The 21,874-nt window shown below is 46.9% G+C and overlaps 1 protein-coding gene across 4 annotated transcripts in view; it reads left to right on the forward strand.

Annotated features, from left to right (window-relative positions):
* The window catches only part of ABHD18 (abhydrolase domain containing 18), a 238,741-nt gene that overhangs the window by 87,463 nt on the left and 129,404 nt on the right, over positions 1 to 21,874 (forward strand). The gene's annotated exons all lie outside the window — the stretch shown is intronic.

The following is a 21,874-nucleotide window of genomic DNA, read 5'->3' on the forward strand; positions in this document are numbered from 1 at the left end:
TATATTAAACAACATCGCCGAAAGGGCTGAACCCTGTGGCACCCCAACCTTCACCTGCTGAGACAAAGAACAAGAGTTATTAAATCGAATGACTTGAGAATGCTCAGACAGGTAACTCTCAAACCAATCAAGTACTGTTCCTGAAATACCACATTCCCGAAGACGAAAAAGTAAAATTTGATGATCGATGGAATCAAAAGCAGAGGAGATGTCAAGTGAAACTAGAAGAAACTGTTGACCATTATCAAGACTCCGTTTGATAGAGTCGACCATTGAGATCAGGAGTAATTCCAGTACTAAGACCACGGCGAAAGCCGAATTGATGAGGGCTCAAAATTTCATTCTTCTCTAAGAAATCCGTTAATTGCTTTAAAACGATCCCTTCAATTACCTTTGCAATAAGGTCAATGCTGAAGTCGCCAAAATCAAATGCCCACTCATCAAAAAAGAAATCAAACCATTCACCAAACAGAAAGCACCATGGTATACCCCTGAACTGAGGAAGACCAAACTCCTAAGACGAGATGAAAAGAAATGGAGACGAAAACCCACCCCCCAGCTAAAAGACAGCTACAAGACCATGCTATACATCTACCAAACTGATATTGACACAGCCAAGTGCAACTACTATGCTGCCAAAATCCACAAATACCAACACAACACAAGAACCCTATTTGCATATGTCAACAACCTCACTCAACCAATCCAAAATTCACTCAACAGCCAAGCAGACAAACACCAGCAACTTCCTGGCCCGATTCTTCAATAACAAAATTCTAAATCTACTTGCAAAAAACCCTAACCCAAACATAGAGGCCACAACAGATCCACACACAAACAACAACAAATGGACTCACTTCGACTACATTGCTTCAACTGAAATTGAATCAATCATACAAAACATTAATCCTGCAGCTCATCTTATTGACCCAATTCCTATAAAAGTCCTTAAATACCGAACCACATTGCCAAACCAATAGCAACCATAATCAAACTTTCACTCGACCAAGGCATCTTCCCCGAAAACCCAAAATGCGCCATCATCAAAACGATTCTCAAAAAACCTCATCTCGATGAAACTGATCTAGCAAATTTTAGACCAATATCGAACCTACCCTTCATAGCCAAGATCCTTGAGAAAATTGTAAACCGCCAACTCGTTGAACACTTGGACTCTTACAATATTCTCTTCCCCACGCAACATGGCTTCAGAACCTTCCTCAGTACTGATACACTACTACTCTCATTCTCAGACACAATCCTCAAAGGACTCGACTGTAACACCTCCTACCTACTCATCCTCCTCGACATATCAGCCGCATTTGATACCGTCAACCACAAAACGTTAATGCACAGACTACAGGAAATCGACTACAAGACACAACGCTCAACTGGCTTAAATCCTACGTATCCAAAAGGTCATTCAAGGTCAAATTCAACGACACCGAATCCAAGCAAATCCCCCTCCTCCACGGAGTTCCACAAGGCTCTTCTCTATCCCTCCACCTTATTCAACATCTATATAACCCCACTATGCAAACTCCTCAATGAAGCAGGTCTGTTGCATTACGTATATGCCGATGATGTACAAATCTTACTCCCAATCAAAGACTCCATCGAACACACCCCCCTAGAGCGATGGAACACACCTTTCATCTATAAAACACCTACTTTCACAACTATCTCTTACTCTCAATCACGCAAAAACTGAAATCCTATACATATCCAACAAACCCCCCCCTACCACCCTCCACCGACCCCCCTCCACACAACATCTTACAAACCAAACACTCTCTACAGTCAAAAACCTTGGCATCATGCTTGACAATCAACTGAACTTCAAGAAACACATGAGCAACATAAAAGGCAGATTTTACAAACTCCAAATCCTAAGAAAGCTCAAGCCACTGCTATACCCTCAAGACTTCCAAACAGTTCTACAGGCTCTTCTCTTAACTTGACTGCTGCAATGCCCTACTACTATGTCTCCCAGCCTCCACCCTCAAACCCATTCAACTACTACAAAACGCTGCAGCCAGAGCACTCACAAACAGCAAGAGATCAGACCACATCACACCCATCCTCAAAGACCTACACTGGCTTCAAATCCCTCAGAGAATACAGTACAAAATCCTAACCATCATTCACAAAATCCTCTACAACAACAAAACCAAGTGGCTGCCCACCTCCCTTCTCCTCCATACTCCCACACGGAATCTTCGCTCATCAAACTCTGGCCTCCTACAAACGCCGCCCCCTAAAGCCACTCAATGGTTATCAACAAGGGAACGAACATTTTCTTTTGCCGGCCCCACCCTATGGAACAAACTCCCCACGGAACTAAGAACAGATCCATCCACCCAATCTTTCAAGAAAAATCTTAAAACATGGTTATTCTGCCAAGCTTTTCGAACATCACACACGAATCAACCCTAAACTAGACCCTAACCCTGCACTCAGAACAATCCCTCCCCCCCCACCACCACACCAATAAATTCACCCCTCCACTCAATAGACACCCTCCACTCCTCCCCATCAAGCTCCCTCAAGATAATCCCCCTATTACTGTCTTTGATACAAAATATACCTAATGATAATTGTTGTTACTCTGTTACTATAATGCTAATTATTGCTATTATATTACTGTTTATGCTATCTATTCCTGTTTTGTTACACTATTTATTTATCTATTCGTCCATTGATGCCAATAGTTTCCATTATTGGCACTGTTTTTACCCATGTTGCTGCTATAACATCTTATTACATTTCTCTAATCATTTACTGTACCTGTCAAAAGGAAAGGACTTCCTTCCTGCACCCCTCAATTTATTTGTAAACCGATGTGATATGTAAATCGAACACCGGTATATAAAAACAAATAATTATTAGCGGCCTCTTCCACATCACCAGTAAAAAAAAAAAAATCATAAGTTCACCCAGGGCCAGCTCTGAGGCAGATGGTGCCTTAGGTGAAAATCATTAATGGTTCACATCCCCTGCAACTGATTGCTGCTTCTCAGGGGCAAAGGGTAAGGTAGACAGACTGAGGGGCGTGGGGAAGGGAGAAGGGCGACCCCCCCCCTTCAGATTCCCATGGATTAGCAGCAGTGAGTGCACTTGCTGTCTTTCCCTGACCTCAGCATTCTCATCATTCCCCCACCACCATTCCAGTGGTGGCTGTAGACACACAGAAATACACATTCTCTAGAGAGAGAAATGCTACATCTACAAAATTTAAAAAGGCATTTTTTTCATTTTCTGTCAATCATGTATCCCTGGATCACACATCAGCAGAACTGAACAAAAAAAATATCCAACACAAATTATAAATTTCCTGTCGTGAAGCCAGATGGACTCAGAACAAGTGGGTATAGTGTGCTCGTGCTAGCAGTTGGAGACGGATCTGACGTCAGCACGGGTACATATACCCCACAGGAAGTGAAGCACTTCAGTAATTTCCGTCTCCAAAGCAGTTTGGAGAGCCTGCACGCTCGCTGAGCGTGTTTCCAATCTACTTTCTATTTTCTACTTTCTACTTACTAAATTTCTACAGGAACATCGAGCCCCGCACTCCTGCGGTGATGCCCTCGGGTCCCTCCCCCAGTTGAGTTTCCCGGGGTGATTTCCGCGATCCCTCGGAGGTTTAGGCCTCCGAGGGAGAAGGGCTTGGGTCGGGCTGAGAGGCGCCTCGGTCCCAGCATGGACCTAGAAGCAGCGGGTGCATTTCCTCAAGCGCGGCGGTGAAGGTATTTCCCCTCTCCCCCCGCAGCCGGAGACCGCCCGGGTTCTAGCCGGGAAGCGCCGAGGATCAGGTAAGGCGTACATCTCTTACTTTTGGTCTCCGAGGTACGAGGATCGGCGGCGTTGCCTTTTGCAGCACGCCGCGGAGGTCGCCATTTTGTCGACCTTGTTAAGGTATTGAGCGCCCATGATAGGCGCCTGTATCGTATTGAGCGTATATTTGCTGATTTAGCGTATATTACTGACCGCATATTATTGAGCATATATTGTATTAAGCGTATATTGCTGACCGCATATTATTGAGCGCATATTGTAGTGAGCGTATATAGCTGCCGCTTATTATTGAGCGCATATTGTATTGAGCGCATATTGCTGCCGCATATTGTTGAGCGCATATTCTTCAGCGCACAATGGAACATTCGAATGCCCCGGCGTCTCTGGCAGCGGCGCCTCCTGATTCCGGCGTGAAAGCTCTCGGCCTCTGCTCAGCATGCCAGCGAAGAGCCACGCACAGCGAAGAGCCAGACTCCCTTTGTGCCCAATGTGAGGAGGCAGTGGGAGCCTCGGGCCAGGACCAGTCTCAACCGAGGTTTGCTGACAGTTCCCCAGGGCCACCCCGGATCTAGTGGGCAGTCTCGAACAACCTGGGATCCCGGGGGACCTGGTACCCCGACGACTTGAGACCGCTTCCATTTCCTGGGTGGATCTCTTTAAGGGGATCCATGCCTTTGTACAGATGCAATCAGCTTCCCGTCCAGGCCCTGCTGCTGCTGCTCCAGCGGATCCTGTCCCTGGACCTTCGCGCCCTTATCGTGGGCAAGAACATCCACCTCCGGGCAGTCCGGTTCAGGCGGACCCTGATGTTTCAGAGGACGAATCCGAACCCTCCGAGGAGGGGGAACTTCCCTCGGGGATTGAGCCAATATCGAACCATGAGGCGGTTCTTTCCCAAGGAAGGTCTTTCCGACCTAGTATCTCAGTGCCTGGCGGAGTTGGATATTACAGGCCCCAGCACTACGGTGCCATCTACACAGAACCCTCTGCTGGAAGGTCTTTGTCCTACAGCCCGCCATTTTCCCTTCTTGCAAGCCGCACAGCAACTGATAGATCTGGAATGGGCTGCACCAGCGGCCTCATTCAAAGGGGGTCGGGCCCTGACGGGCATGTACCCACTGGATCCGGCAATCAAGGAGATGCTGGCGTGCCCTCAGGTAGACGCCTTGGTTAGTGCGGTGGTCAAGCGCACTACCATTCCAGTTGAGGGGGGGGGGGGGCGGCCCTCAAGGAACCTCACGACCGGCGACTAGACGTCATCCTGAAACAGATATTTGAGGTGGCAGCTCTGTCTTTGCGAATCGCAACCTGCTGCACTGTGGTGACGCGTTCCTGTTTGTCACAGGTCAGGAACAATGCTCCAGCAGCGGACATGGAGTCCGCTCTGTCATTCCTCACGGATGCTGCATCCGACCTAGTCCGTACAACAGCCAAGGGGCTGTTGTACGGATCCAGAGCTGCCAGGAGGCAGCTCTGGATACGGAACTGGTCAGCCGATGCTCCTTCGAAGACATGCCTCAGCAGAATGCCCTTTAGGGGTTCTCTCCTGTTCGGCAGCGACCTTGATAAACTGGCCAGCACATGGGGTGCCTCTCCAATACCTCGCCTGCCGGAAGATAGATTCAAGAGGAACCAGCGCGCCTTTCCGAGGCCTTCCAGAGGCAGAAGCTCTCAGCGCTTCACTCCCTTTAGGAATCGCTACCAGGCACCCCGTCCTCAGGCCAGGAATCAGTCCTTTCGGACCAAGCAGCATAAGAGGGGAGCCGGCTCGGGTTCAGGGCCCGGCCGTGCTTCCCAATGAGAATCAGCCGATCCATCCGGGGGACGGAGCCATAGGGGGCAGGTTAACCCTCTTCTACCCCAGATGGGTCGAGATTACGTCAGACCAGTGAGTCCTCGCCATTATCCGAGAGGGGTATTATCTAGACTTCCATCATCTCCCTCCGGACAGGTTTGTGGAATCTCCGTGTCCAATCCACAAGACGGCAGCATTGGAAGCTACCCTGGCGAGGCTCCTGTCCTTGAAAGCCATAGTCCCAGTACCTGCATGAGAAATGGATTCTGGACATTATTCCATTTATTTCATGGTACCCAAGAAAGAGGGCACTTTCCGGCCCGTACTGGACCTCAAGTCAGTCAATCGATACTTACGGGTCCCGAGGTTTCGCATGGAAACTCTGCGCTCAGTCAAGACCGCAGTACAGCCAGGAGAATTCCTCACGGCCTTAGACTTGTCAGAAGCCTACCTGCATATCCCGATCCATCCGGAACATCAGTGCTTTCTACGCTTCAAGGTTCTGGGACGCCACTTCCAATTCCGGGCTTTGCCCTTCGGGCTAGCCATGGCACCGCGGACCTTCACCAAGGTGATCGTAGTGGTAGCAGCGGCGCTCAGACGGGAAGGAATCCTGGTCCGTCCCTACCTAGACGATTGGCTGATCAGGGCGAAATCACGAGAGGAGAGCCATCGGGCAACCAACAGAGTGATCGTCCTTCTGGAAAGCCTGGGATGGGTAGTCAACCTAAACAAGAGTTGCCTACAGCCTTCCCAATCACTGGAATACCTGGGAGTCCAGTTCGACACCCAGGCAGACAAAGTCAGTCTCACCACCAAGAGAAGGTTAAAACTTCAGACGCGTCTCCGGTCCTTGATGGGAGCCAGCCGGCCCATAGCTTGGGATTATCTGCAGGTTCTCGGCCTCATGGCATCCACCCTGGAAGTGGTACCCTGGGCAAGGGCCCATATGAGACCTCTACAAAGCTCCCTGCTCTCTCGCTGGAGTCCCCGCTTCCGGAACTACTCCGTGCATCTACCTCTACCAGCCAGAGTGCGTACCCAGTTACGGTGGTGGTTGCAGTCCAACCACACCAGCAGGGGGTCGAAGATGTCCTCCCCCACGTGGATTCTGCTCACCACAGATGCCAGCCTGAGCGGATGGGGAGCACACTGCGAAGAACTCACCGCCCAAGGGCGGTGGAACAGAGAAGAAGCGGGGTGGAACATCAGCCGCCTAGAGGCACGGGCAGTCCGGTTAGCCTGCCTGCAATTTTCTCACAGACTGCGGAACCGGGCAGTCAGAGTGATGTCCGACAACGCCACCATGGTGGCATACATCAACCGCCAGGGCGGAACCAGAAGCCGACAAGTGTCCCTAGAGATAGCCCCGCTGATGGCTTGGGCAGAGGCGAATCTTCAGGACATCTCCGCCGTCCACATTGCCGAGAAGGACAACACCACGGCAGACTTCCTCAGCAGAGAAAGCCTAAATCCAGGGGAATGGCAGCTGTCGCCCACAGCCTTCCAGATTGTGGATCACTGGGGGATTCCAGACATGGACTTACTAGCGGACAGGTCCAATGCTCAAGTACCCAGATACTTCAGCCGCAAGCGAGACCCGTTCTCTCACGGGATCGATGCCCTGGTTCAGCCATGGCCTCCAGGGACCCTGCTATACGCTTTTCCTCCGTGGCCCCTGCTGGGCACCCTTATCCACAAGATTCAGAAGCACCGAGGCCTAGTTCTTCTAGTGGCACCAGACTGGCCAAGAAGACCCTGGTACGCGGACATGAGAAGACTACTGGCAGGGGAGCCCCTTCCCCTGCCTCCGCTCAGGGACCTGCTACGTCAAGGTCCCATCCTTCACGAGGATCCAGCTCAATTCTCTCTTACGGTCTGGCCATTGAGAGGGCTAGACTGAAGAAAAGAGGTTACTCGGAGCCGGTGATAGTTACACTTCTCCGAGCTCGCAGGTTTTCCACATCCCTCACCTACGTCAGGATTTGGAGAGTGTTTGAAGCTTGGTGACTCGGTTATTTACACTTTCGAATAATAGAAGGACTAGGGGGCATTCCATTAAGTTAGCAAGTAACACATTTAAGACTAATCGGAGAAAATTCTTTTTCACTCAATGCACAATAAAGCTCTGGAATTTGTTGCCAGAGAAGGTAGTTAGTGCAGTTAGTGTAGCTGGGTTCAAAAAAGGTTTGGATAAGTTCTTGGAGGAGAATTATACTTAGGGAATTATACTTAGGGAATAGCCACTGCTATTAATTGCATCAGTAGCATGGGTTCTTCTTAGTGTTTGGGTAATTACCAGGTTCTTGTGGCCTGGTTTTTGGCCTCTGTTGGAAACAGGATGCTGGGCTTGATGGACCCTTGGTCTGTCCCAGCAAGGCAATTTCTTATGTTCTTATGGTGCGACACTCATGGCACCAATCCACATGCGACTACTATCCCTATTGTTCTGGATTTCCTGCAGGATGGGCTTCAGAAGGGTCTCTCCCTAAGCTCCATCAAGGTTCAGGTGGCTGCGCTGTCTTGCTACTGTCCCCGGAGGGATGGCAAGACTATTGCCACGCACCCAGATGTTTCTTGCTTCCTGAAAGGAGTCAAGCACATTCGTCCGCCACTGAAGTGGCCAGTACCTTTGTGGAACCTCAACATAGTTTTGGATTTCCTCACGGGATCCACCTTCAGACCCCTTCGGGACCTATCTCTCCGTTCTCTAACTTTGAAGATGGTGTTCTTGCTGGCTGTGTGTTCCGCACGCCGCATTTCGGAACTACAAGCGTTGTCCTGCCGTGATCCCTTTCTTAGAATCACTCCAGAGGCTATCCATCTTCGCACGGTTCCCATCCTTCTTGCCTAAGGGTAGTCTCACAATTTCACCTCAACCAGACCATATCCTTGCCAACCACGGCGGGTCTGAAGAAATCAGAAGAAGGGCGTTTGCTACGCCATCTCGACATCGGCAGATTGCTGCCCAGATATCTGGAAATGACAGAAACAGTACGAAAGACTGACCATCTGTTCGTCCTTCACAGCGGGAAGAAACAAGGAGAAGCGGCCTCTCTGCCCACCATTGCCCGCTGGATTAAAGAAGTTATCAGAGCGGCCTACGTAGAGGCCGGGAAGTCACCGCCTTTACAAGTCAAGGCTCATTCTACCAGAGCCCAAGCAGCATCTTGGGCTGAATCTAGGATTCTGTCGCCTGCAGAAATATGTAAAGCGACGACGTGGTCCTCCCTCCATACCTTCTCCAGGTTTTACCGTCTGGATGTCCAGGCCAGGGAAGACACCGCATTTGCGAGGGCAGTCTTACACAGTCCTCACGCAGCTTCCCGCCCAGTCCGGGAGTAAAGCTTTTGTACATCGCACTTGTTCTGAGTCCATCTGGCTACACGACAGGAAATGTTGAGATTACTTACCTGATAATCTCGTTTTCGTTAGTGTAGACAGATGGACTCAGCATCCCGCCCAGCTGCCAGTATACATTGGTTTCACCGATTCAAGGTGAGCCTTATCACTTCTTACGTGAGTGCGTCCACTCTGCCAGGTGTCGACGCCTTCCGGTTGGGAATGCTGGCGGTTTCCAGCTACTATCAATCGGTCAGGGGAATCCTGTTTCACTATTTCATTGATCGTCAGTACACATATATCCATAACAGCTTTTGCAAGGAAGATTACGGAAGTGCTTCACTTCCTGTGGGGGTATATGTACCCGTGCTGACGTCAGATCCGTCTCCAACTGCTAGCACGAGCACACGATACCCACTTGTTCTGAGTCCATCTGTCTACACTAAGGAAAACGAGATTATCAGGTAAGTAATCTCAACATTTTGTCTAAATCACCAAGAATAGCATACACCCCTAGACTATTTATACCTTGGCCTGTCATTAACTTTATCTGGCATCTTGGTTGTAAGGCATTACAAGAAAAAAAATCCTAAGGGTCCTATATGCAATGAAGAAAGCCCTAGACAGTTTTAGCCAAGTAGAACTATTTTAAATAGTCTACAGCACTGCATAAACAATTTTAGAAAATGGATACAAGATCTTATTCAGATGATATATTAAAACCTCAGAGGTTACACAAAATATACCCACAAGTGTCCGTTAACTGTTGGAGACAAATGTAGAATAAAGCAAACAATGTTAGGAAATATTAGGAAGGGAATGGTGAATAAAACATAGAATGTCATAATGTTTCTGTATAGCTCCATGGTGAGACCGCACTTTTTATTCAATTCTGGTTGCTGCATCTCAAAAGATATAAATGCATTGGAGAAGGTGACACTCACTCCAGAAGGAAAAACTATGTGGCCAAGTGTCACAGGCATCGCCGCTGGTCCTCATCGGTGACTCTTGATCCTTTCCAATTTTCGCCAGAGCAACTGCTCCATTACCTGCACTTGCTCTTCAAATCTGGTCTTGCAGTTTCCTCCATCCGTGTACATCTCAGTGCTATAGCAGCATACCACCCGCTGACGCAAGGTGCCCCATCTCTACACACCCTTTGATATCTCGCTTCATGAGGGGGGAGCCTTGCGACTATGTCCCCCAAGACTGCAACCTGCCATGCCTTGGGACCTAAATATAGTCTTAGAAACCTTGATGCTCCCTCCGTTTGAATCTATGCGGACATCCGCGTTGAAATACCTCATATGGAAAGTGCTGTTCCTAGTGGCAATAACATCAGCACAGCAAATAGGTGAACTACAGGCTTCGGTGCACTATGCTCCACCATTACAAAGTAACCTTGCAGACTCGCCCTTGCGGTAATGGGACGAGAAATACTATGTCATGTTGGGGATCCTCTGTGTGGCCAGCTCTACGTAGACCAGAACACTCAGTGTTCGTTCTTTCAGGTCTGCGCTTACTGCCATGCTTCGTAACTTTGGGGCTGGGGACTCCCAGACAGCAAGGCTAATTCAGCCAGCTTATGTATGCGGAAAAAAGCAAGTTTGCTTACCGTAAATGGTGTTTTCTGTAGATAGAATGAATTAGCCATGCGTTCCCACCCTTCTCCCTGGACAGTCTTTATCCTTTCCGGTCCTGCTCTTCTTCTGGCAATGCATTCTTTCTGCGTTTTGAGATCAACTGTGGCAGAGAGGGCAGTCGTGCGATAAGGCACCGTGCAGGAACAAAAGCTCTGCACGTAATTGGAGAAGTTCCCATCTCGAGCTGCCAGGGGGTGCTCCCAGACAGCATGGCTAATTCATACTGCTATCTACGATAAACACCGTTTATGGTAAGCAAACTTGCTTTTTCATGGGCTACAGTAGCTACTTGGATTAAGGAGGTAGTCATGGCCGCACATGTGGATACTGAGCAGTCGTTGCCTAGTCAGGGCTCTTTCCACTAGGGCTCAGGCAGTGTCATAGGTAGGGTTAGATTATTTCCCGACGACATTTGCCAAGCTGTGTCGTGTTTTTCCTTAATCACCTTTTCCAGTTATCTGGATGTGGAGGCCAGGAGGATGCAGCCTTTGCATATGGAGGTTTTGACTGGACCGTGGGCAGCTGCCCACCCTATTCAGGAGTAGCTTGGGTACATTCCACTGGTTCTGGATTCATCTGTCTAGACACTAAGCAATGAGAAATTACTACTTACCTGATAATTTCCTTTTCTTTAGGATAGACAGATGAATCCATCTTCCCCGATAACCTAAAATGCGCCATCATCAAACCTATACTCAAAAAAACCTCATCTTGATGAAACTGATCTAGCAAACTTCAGACCAATATCGAATCTACCCTTCATAGCCAAGATCCTTGAAAAAATTGTAAATCATCAACTCGAACACCTGGACTCCCACAATATTCTCTTCCCCGCCCAACACAGTTTCAGAACTTCCCTCAGCACTGAAACACTACTTCTCTTCCTCTCAGACACAATCCTCAGAGGACTGGACAGTAACACCTCCTATTTACTCATCCTCCTTGACATATCAGCTGCATTTGATACAGTCAATCACAAAACGTTAATACACAGACTAAAGGAAATCGGACTTCAAGACACAACCCTCCAGCTGGTTTAAATCCTACCTCTCCAACAGGTCATACAAGGTCAAATTCAACGACACCGAATCCAAGCAAATCCCCCTCCCTCACGGAGTACATCCTCCACGTTGTTCAACATTTACATGACCCCACTGTGCAAACTCCTTAACGATACAGGACTGTTACACTACGTATATGCTGATGATGTGCAAATCCTACTCCCAATCAGACTCCATCGAACACACCCTAGAGTGATGGAACTCTCACCTATCATCAATAAAACACCTACTCTCACATCTATCCCTCACTCTGTCACACTAAAACTGAATTCTATACATATCCAGCAACCCCTCCACACAACCTCTTATAAACCAAACACTCTACAGTTAAAAACCGTGGCATCATGCTCAACAACCAATTAAACTTCAAGAAACACATCAACAACCTACTAAGACGGTTTCCACAAACTCCAAATCCTAAGAAAACTCAAGCAACTGCTATACCCATAAGACTTTCAAACAGTTCTACAGGCTCTTCTCTTTTCTAAACTCGACTACTATAATGCCTTGCTACTAGGTCTCCCAGCCTCCACCCTCAAACCCATTCAACTACTCCAAATCGCTGCGGCCAGAGCACTCACAAACAGCAGAAGATCAGACCACATCACACCCATCCTCAAAGACCTACACTGGCTACCCATCCCTCAGAGAATACAGTACAAGACTCTAACCATCATTCACAAAATCCTCCACAATGACAAAACCAACTGGCTGTCCACCCCCCTTCTTCTCCATACTCCCACACGAAATCTCCGCTCCTCAAACTCTGGCCTTCTACAAACACCGCCCCCAAAAGCCACTCAATGGATATCAACAAGGGAACGAACACTTGCAGTTGCCGGCCCCCACCCTATGGAACAAACTCCCCACAGAACTAAGAACAGATCCATCCACCAAATCGTTCAAGAAAAATCTTAAAACATAGCTATTCCGCAAAGCTTTCCCAACAACACACACGAACCAACCCCAAACCATGCCCTAACCTTGCAGTCAGGGTAAACACCACCTACAACCACCACAACAATGAATATTCATCCTTCCATTCAATAGCCATTATGCTCCCCCTAATACATATCCTCCACTCCGTCACGATCTATTCAACATAATTCCCTTGTTACTGCCTTCGATACACCATATATCTAATGTTATTTATTGTTATTGCTATTATTTATGCTGTTTATTCCTTTTATTAATACTGATTATTGCCATTGTTAACACTGGTTTTTTTTTACTCATGTTACTGTTATTCCATCATGTTACATTTCTCTAATCATTCTTTGTACCTGACAAAAGGAAATGCCTTGCTTCCTGCACCTTCAAGTTATATGTAAACCGATGTGATATGTAAATCGAACACCGGTATATAAAAACAAATAAATAAAATAAATAAATTATACCGGGAATTGCAGACATTTTTACAGGGCCAGTCTGCTGAAGTGGCAGTTCCTACTAAGATAGGTCCAGGCACTCTGAGTGCTCCTCTGCCTGTCTCCATGATCAAGTGCCATAGTGCAGTATGGTCTAACAGATCTCGAATGCAGGTGGATCAGGATGATACCAATAATGAGGGTAGGGGCTCTCCTGGTGAGGAAGAGGATAGTACCCCAGATTTGGAGCCATATACAACTCTTCTATGTTACTTTCAGATAGATGAGTTGCCGAGTCTGATATCTCAGACCCTGAAGAACCTAGGAATAACTGGGCCTGACTCCTTGGGAATGCAGAAGGAGGATCCTGTTTTGGACACCCTGCACAAGGCTGTTTGTTTCTTTCCTCTTTTGGATGTAATCCAGGAGTTAGTTGATCTGGATTGGAGTGCGCCAAAGGCGTCTTTTAAAGGTCACGTCTTAGCAAGTTTATATCCCTTTGAACCACAGGCCAGAGAGCAATTGTTTCCCTAAGCTGATTGCCTTTGTATGTTCTGTCATAAAATGTACCACCAGAGGGAGGTGCGGCTCAGAAGGATGCTCGGGATAGGAGGATTGAGGCTATTCTGAAGCAAGCCATTGAGACAGTGACAGTGAACTTGCAAATTGCTTCTTATTGCACCTTGGAAGCTCGGCTACCTTGCAGCTTTGTCAAGAGTCTGGTGGCGTTGATTCCGATTTAGGGCCTATGGTAGAACCAGGGGCAGCCTTCTTGGCTGATGCGGGCTGTGATTTGGTACGCACAGCCGCCAGAGGAACCACTAAAGCTATTGTGGCCAGGCGACAGCTGTGGTTGCGCATTTGGTCCACAGATACTATTTCGAAGTCCAATCTTACTAAGCTGCCTTCCAAAGGCTGGCTTTTGTTTGGCAGATAATTGGAAAAAATGGCAAGTAAATGGAGAGAGACGCAGGTCCTGTGTTTACCGAAGGATAAGAAGCCAGTTTCCCAGACTTCTCAGGCCAGTGGTCGCTCTCGAGACTACCAGCGTTTCAGGCCTTATAGGGGAGATTCTTCCCAGAAATCCATCCCTTCTATAGATCTGTCCTTTCGCCCCTGGGGTCCTTGAAAGGATATGGGCTCCAGAGGTAGAGCCCCTTGGTCTTCCCAATGAAGGTTTGAGGGCTCACCTGATGATACGAGAGAGAGGTGGTTATTTATCCCGGTTTTATCACAAGTGGGTCCAGATTGCTACAAATCAATGGGTCCTTGAAATGGTTCAGAACGACTATGTTCTAGAATTTCTTCGCGTTCCTCCAGATGCCTTCATGGTCTCTACATATAACTCCCTCAGAAGATTGTAGAAGTGGAAGCACTATTACAATGGCTGATTCTGAAAGCGGCAATTCCCATTCCTGAATCCCAGTGAAATATGGGCCGATATTCCATTTATTTTGTTGTGCCCAAGAAGGAAGGCTCGTGCCCTGGATCTCAAGGGCATCAGCGGACATCTACAAGTCACGCGTTTCAGGATGGAAATGGTGTGCTCTGTCATAATGATGGTTCAAGCATGGGAGTGCCTCATATTTCTGCATCTGATGGAGGCGTATCTGCATATTTCTATCCAGCAGGGACATTAACTGTTCCTCTGATTTGTCATCCTGGGTCGTCATTGCCAGTTTCAGGCCTTGCCTTTCACACTAGCCAGGTGCCCAGGACCTTTTCCAAGGTCATGGTAGGTAGTAGGCAGTGGCCCTTTGCAAGGAGGGTATTGTAGTTCACCCCTGTCTGGATGGCTGGTTGATTCAAGACAAGACCATGGAAGAGAGTCTTTGCATTTCCCGCAGGGTGGTTTCCTTGCTACAAGAACTAGGCTGGGTGGTGAATCTTGCCAAGAGTAATTTGCAGCTGTCTCAGACCCTTGAGTAACTTGGAGTTTGATTCAACCAAGACAGAATGTTTCTGCCGGAGGCTCGGGACCACTCGTGATGCTGCAAAGTCCGATCCCTGCGGAACTCTGTTCGTCCGACTGTGTGGTCTTATCTACAGGTCCTGGGGTTGATGGCTGCCACATTGGAAGTGGTTCAGTGGGTAAGAATACATATGCACCCTCTTCAGCGTGCCCTACTCTCCCGATAGAGTCTGCAGTCACAGAACCATGTGGTGAGGCTGCTCCTTCCATTAGAGGTGAAATCCCAGTTGGACTGATGGTTACATGCAGACCATCTCAGGAAGGGAATTTCCCTGATGATGCCGGATTGGATGGTACTCACGACAGATGCAAGCCTCCAGGGCTGTGGGGCTTATTGGTGTGGTGCAAAGTATTGGAATGCAGTGGAGCGGCAGTGGAACCTCAACAGATTGGAGGTACAAGTGGTTCGGTTGGCGTGCCTGCAGTTCACCGAGCGACTAGAGGCTCAGGTAATCAGGATAATGTCAGACAATGCAACAACGGTGGCTTACGTCAATTATCAGGGTGGAACCAAGAGATGACAGGTGTCTGAGGAAATAGATGTCCTCATGGTATAGGTGGAGCAGCATCTCCTAAGCATATCTACCTCTCACATTGCCGGAAAGGACAATATCAGAGCAGATTTCCTTAGCAGGAGAAGATTTGACCCAGGAGAATGGGAGCTGGCGGATGAGGCCTTTCAGCTCCTGATGGACTGCTGGAGCCTACCGGATCTAGACCTGTTGGCGAACTTCAGCAACGTGAAAGTTCCACACCTCTTCAGACGCAGGCAGGACCCAAAAGCAATGGGTATAGATGCACCCATTCAGAACTGGCCACATGGCGCCCTACTGTATGCGCTCTCACCTTGGCCTTTGATAGGCGGGCTGCAACAGAAGATTGCAAGTCAAGCCAACACCATGCTTTTAGTGGCTTTGGATTGGGCTCAAAGGCCATGGTACACTAAGAACATGACATACTAGGTCAGACCAAGGGTCCATCAAGCCCAGCATCCTGTTTCCAACAGTGGCCAATCCAGGCCAAAAGAACCTGGCAAGTACCCAAAAACTAAGTCTCTCCCATGTTACTGTTGCTAGTAAAAGCAGTGGCTATTTTATAAGTCAACTTAATTAATAGCAATCCTTTTTTAAACCCAGCTACACTAACTGCACTAACCACATCCCCTGGCAACAAATTCCATAGTTTAATTGTGCATTGAGTGAAAAAGAACTTTCTCAGATTAGTTTAAATGTGCCACATGCTAACTTCATGGAGTGCCCCCTAGTTCTTCTATTATCCAAAAGAGTAAATACCTGATTTACATTTACCCGTTCTAGACCTCTCATGATTTTAAACACCTCTATCATATCCCCCCCTCAGCTGTCTCTTCTCCAAGCTGAACAGTCCTAACCTCTTTAGTCTTTCCTCATAGGGGAGATGGTCCATCCCCTTTATCATTTTGGTCACCCTTCTCTGTACCTTCTCCATTGCAACTATATCTTTTTTGAGATGCGGCGACCAGAATTGTACACAGTATTCAAGGTGTGGTCTCACCATGGAGCGATAAAGATGCATTATGACATTTTCCGTTTTATTCCCAATAATAATTCCCAAAATTCTGTTGCTTTTTTGACTTCCGCAGCACACTGAACCAGCGATTTCAATGTGTTATCCACTATGACGCCTAGAGCTCTTTCTTGGGTGGTAGCTCCTAATATGGCACCTAACATTGTATAGCTATAGCATGGGATATTTTTCATTATAAGCATCACCTTGCACTTATCCACATTAAATTTCTTCTGCCATTTGGATGCCCAATTTTCCAGTCTCACAAGGTCTTCCTGCAATTTATCACAATCTGCTTGTGATTTAACTACTCTGAATAATTTGTATCATCTGCAAATTTGATTACCTCACTCATCGTATTCCTTTCCAGATCATTTATATATAAATTCAAAAGCACGGGTCCGAGTACAGATCCCTGAGGCACTCCACTGCCCACTCCCTTCCACTGAGAAAATTGTCCATTTAATCCTACTCTCTGTTTCCTTTTAGCCAGTTTGTAATCCACGAAAGGACATCATCACCTATCCCATGACTTTTTACTTTTCCTAGAAGCCTCTCATGAGGAACGTTGTCAAATGCCTTCTGAAAATCCAAATACACTACATCTACCGGTTCACCTTTATCTACATGTTTATTAACCCTTTCAAAAAAGTGAAGCAGATTTGTGTGGCAAGACTTGCCCTGGGTAAAGCCATGCTGACTTTGTTCCATTAAACCATGTCTTTCTATATGTTCTGTGATTTTGATGTTTAGAACACTTTCCACAATTTTTCCTGGCACTGAAGTCAGGCTAACCGGTCTGTAGTTTCCCGGATCGCCCCTGGAGCCCTTTTTAAATATTGGGGTTACATTTGCTATCCTCCAGTCTTCAGGTACAATGGATGATTCAAACCGACAACCAGGTAGTGATGTGGTACATCAACAAGCAAGGGGGAACGGGCTCCTACCTTCTCTGTCAGGAAGCTGCACAAATATGGGCATGGGCTCTTTCCCATTCAATGTACCTCAGAGCAACCTACTTGGCGGACGTGGACAAAATGTTCTAGCGGACCAGTTGAGTTGAACATTCCATCCGCATGAATGGTCTCTCAACCCTACGGTAGCGGACACAATCTTCCAACATTGGGGGTATCCACACGTAGACCTCTTTGCGTCCATCCACAACCTCAAAGTAGAGAACTTCTGCTCCCTCACTTGCAGCCGCCACTCACAGCCGAGGGACGTTTTCGCCCTCTCATGGTCCAGCGGTCTCCTCCACTTCCACTCATATCGAAGACTCTCGTGAAGTTACGAAGGGACAAGGGCTTAATGATTCTGATAGACCCTCACTGGCCATGCCAAGTCTGGTTCCTAATCCTCGGGGTCCTATCAGTTCGCCGGCACATCCTTCTAAGGAAGGATCCGCTTCTGATAACTCAGAACAACGGGTGCCTGCGCCACCCCAATCTCCAGGTCCTGTTGCTGACAGCCTGGATGTTGAAAGGTTAATACTTCAGCTCCTTAACCTTTCAGAGTCTGTATCCCGAGTCCTGGTAGCTTCCCGAAAGCCTTCCAAGAGATGCTGTTATCATTCTAAGTGGAAAAGGTTTACGGTCTGGTGCACGCCCATGTCCTTAGACTCCTTGACTTGTTCCACCGCAAAGTTTCTGGACTATCTCTGGATTCTGTTAGAATCAGGCCTGAAAATTTCCTCTAAAAGAGTGTATGTTAGTGCGGTAGCCGCTTTCCACAACGGCGTGGGAGATGTCTTGATTTCGACACAACCCTTAGACACATGCTTCATGAGAGGTTTACTCCACCTGAAACCTCCATTGCGTTCTCCGGCCCCTGCTTGGGACCTTAACGTGGTCTTAGCACGGCTCATGCAACCTCCGTTCAAGCCTCTTCACTCCTGCGATCTCCGCTATCTTACTTGGAAAGTGATTTTTCTTCTCGCTATCACATCTGCTCGCAGAGTTAGTGAATTACAGCCATTAGTTATCTTACCCGCCTTTCACTAAAATTCTGCATGACAGAGTGGTCTTCTGTACACACCCTAGGTTTTTACCAAAGGTGGTGTCGGATTTTCATCTTAATCAATCCATCATCTTACCTACTTTTTTTCCAAGGCCCCATTCAAACCCAGGAGAAAAAGGCTGTACATTCCCTGGACTGCAAACGTGCCCTAGCCTTTTATCTAGCACGCACGTCAGCCCATAGGAAGTCCACTCAATTATTTGTTTCTTTCGATATCATCAAATTGGGAAATCCAGTGGGAAAACAGACCTTTCCTCCTGATTGGCAGACTATATCTCCTTTTGCTACCAGCAAGCAGGCATTCTGCTTACAACACCATGTGAAAGCACACTCTGTTAGGGCCGTAGCAACCTCAGTGGCACACCTTCGTTCGGTGCCACTTATTGATATTTGTAAGGCTGCGACCTGGAGCTCGCTCCATACCTTCGCAGCCCATTATTGCTTAGATAAGGCTGGCAGGCAAGATTCTATTTTGGCCAGTCTGTTCTACGCAACTTATTCTCAGCTTAACTACCCAACATCTTACCAGCGAGCCGTTCAGGGTTTTCAGGATGCCCTCCTACCTAAATCACCCCTATTGTTGTACCTGTTGCACGTCTTCAGGTGCATTTGGTGCATTGCTCGGGCATCCTCAGCTCGCTACTCACCCATATGTGAGGACTACCATCCTGCTTGTGCTGTGAGAAAGCAGAGTTGTTTACCTGTAACAGGTTTTCTCACAGGACAGCAGGATGTTAGTCCTCACGAAACCCGCCTGCTACCCCGCGGAGTTGGGTTCGCTTGCGATTTATTTTATTTTTCACATGTACTTCTTGCTATACACGAGACTGAAGGGGGACCCCTGCTGGATGCAGGGTTAGTGCCATGCTGGGCATGTCCAGTAGGTGCCTGTCAAAGTTTTAGAAACTTTGACAAACATGTTCCGTGATTGGGCTCCATCCATATGATGTCACCCATATGTGAGTACTAACATCCTGCTAACCTGTGAGAACACCTGTTACAGGTAAGTAACTCTGCTGTACCCCGATATAGCACTGACCCATTGGTTATCCTCCTTCCACCATGTCTCTGAGATGCCAATTAAATCTGTCATTCACTGCTATAGATTCTAATTCTCCCATCTTACTTCTTAGACTTCTGGCATTAGCATTCAAACATTTCAAAGTGTAAGACATTGATAAGAAAAGCTAAGAGAGAATTTGAAAAGAAGTTGGCCATAGAGGCAAAAACTCACAGTAAAAACGTTTTTAAATATATCCGAAGCAGAAAGCCTCTGAGGGAGTCGGTTGGATCGTTAGATGATTGAGGGGTTAAAGGGGCATTTAGAGAAGATAAGGCCATTGCGGAAAGATTAAATGATTTCTTTGCTTCAGTGTTTCCCTAAGAGGATGTTGGGGAGGTACCTGTACCGGAGAAGGTTTTCATGGGTAATGATTCATGTGGACTGAACCAAATCATGGTGAACCTAGAAGATGTGGTAGGCCTGATTGACAAACTGAGTAGTAAATCACCTGGGCCAGATGGTATACACCTCAGAGTTCTGAAGGAACTCAAAAATGAAATTTCAGACCTATTACTAAAAATTTGTAAACTATTATTAAAATCATTAATTGTACCTGAAGACTGGAGGAAAACTAATGTAACTCCAATATTTAAAAAGGGCTCCAGGGACGATCCGGGAAACTACAGACCGGTTAGCCTGACTTCAGTACCAGGAAAAATAGTGGAAAGTGTGCTAAACATCAAAATCACAGAACATATAGAAAGATATGGTTTAATGGAGCAAAGTCAGCATGGCTTTACCCAAGGCAAGTCTTGCCTCACAAATCTGCTTCACTTTTTTGAAGGAGTTAATAAACATGTAGATAAAGGTGAACCGGTAGATGTAGTATACTTGGATTTTCAGAAGGCGTTTGACAAAGTTCGTCATGAGAGGCTTCTAGGAAAAGTAAAAAGTCATGGAATAGGTGGCGATGTCCTTTCATGGATTACAAACTGGCTAAAAGACAGGAAACAGAGTAGGATTAAATGGACATTTTTCTCAGTGGAAGGGAGTGGGCAGTGGAGTGCCTCAGGGATCTGTATTGGGACCCTTACTTTTCAATATATTTATAAATGATCTGGAAAGAAATACGACGAGTGAGATAATCAGATTTGCACAAATTGTTCAGAGTAGTTAAATCACAAGCAGATTGTGATAAATTGCAGGAAAAACTTCTGAGACTAGAAAATTGGGCATCAAAATGGCAGATGAAATTTAATGTGGATAAGTGCAAGGTGATGCGTATAGGGAAAAATAACCCATGCTATAGTTACACAATGTTAGGTTCTATATTAGATGCTACAACCCAAGAAAGAGATCTAGGCGTCATAGTGGATAAAACACTGAAATCGTCGGTTCAGTGTGCTGCGGCAGTCAAAAAAGCAAACAGAATGTTGGGAATTATTAGAAAGAGAATGGTGAATAAAATAGAAAATGTGATAATGCCTCTGTATCGCTCCATGGTGAGACCGCATCTCAAAAAAGATATAATTGCGATGGAGAAGGTACAGAGAAGGGCTACCAAAATAAGGGGAATGGAACAGCTCCCCTATGAGGAAAGACTAAAGAGGTTAGGACTTTTTAGCTTGGAGAAGAGACGGCTGAGGGTGGATATGATAGAGGTGTTTAACATCCATGAGAGGTCTAGAACGGGTAGATGTGAATCGGTTATTTACTCTTTCGGATAATAGAAAGACTAGGGGGCACTCCATGAAGTTAGCATGTGGCACATTTAAAACTAATCGGAGAAAGTTCTTTTTTACTCAACGCACAATTAAACTCTGGAATTGTTGCCAGAGGATGTGGTTAGTGCAGTTAGTATAGCGGTGTTTAAAAATGGATTGGATAAGTTCTTGGAGGAGACGTCCATTACCTGCTATTAATTAAGTTGACTTAGAAAATAGCCACTGCTATTACTAGCAACGGTAACATGGAATAGACTTAGTTTTTGGGTACTTGCCAGGTTCTTATGGCCTGAATTGGCCACTATTGGAAACAGGATGCTGGGCTTGATGGACCCTTGGTCTGACCCAGTATGGCATGTTCTTATGTTTTCTTATTATTGGAACCTCACTGTCGGGATGCCCTAATTCTAATGTGTGATTAGTATCCTTTGAAGATACCTCTCTCCGAACTATGCACTGCTGAGCAACCGTCGGCTTTCCCCTTTGTTCTAGTTTAAAAGCTGCTCTATCTCCTTTTTAAAGGTTAGCACCAGCAGTCTGGTTCCACCTTGGTTAAGGTGGAGCCCATGCCTTCGGAAAAGGTTCCCCAGGTCTTTACAAAACTGAATCAC

The sequence above is a fragment of the Rhinatrema bivittatum genome, chromosome 1, assembly GCF_901001135.1.
Source record: "Rhinatrema bivittatum chromosome 1, aRhiBiv1.1, whole genome shotgun sequence".
Lineage (NCBI taxonomy): Eukaryota > Metazoa > Chordata > Amphibia > Gymnophiona > Rhinatrematidae > Rhinatrema > Rhinatrema bivittatum.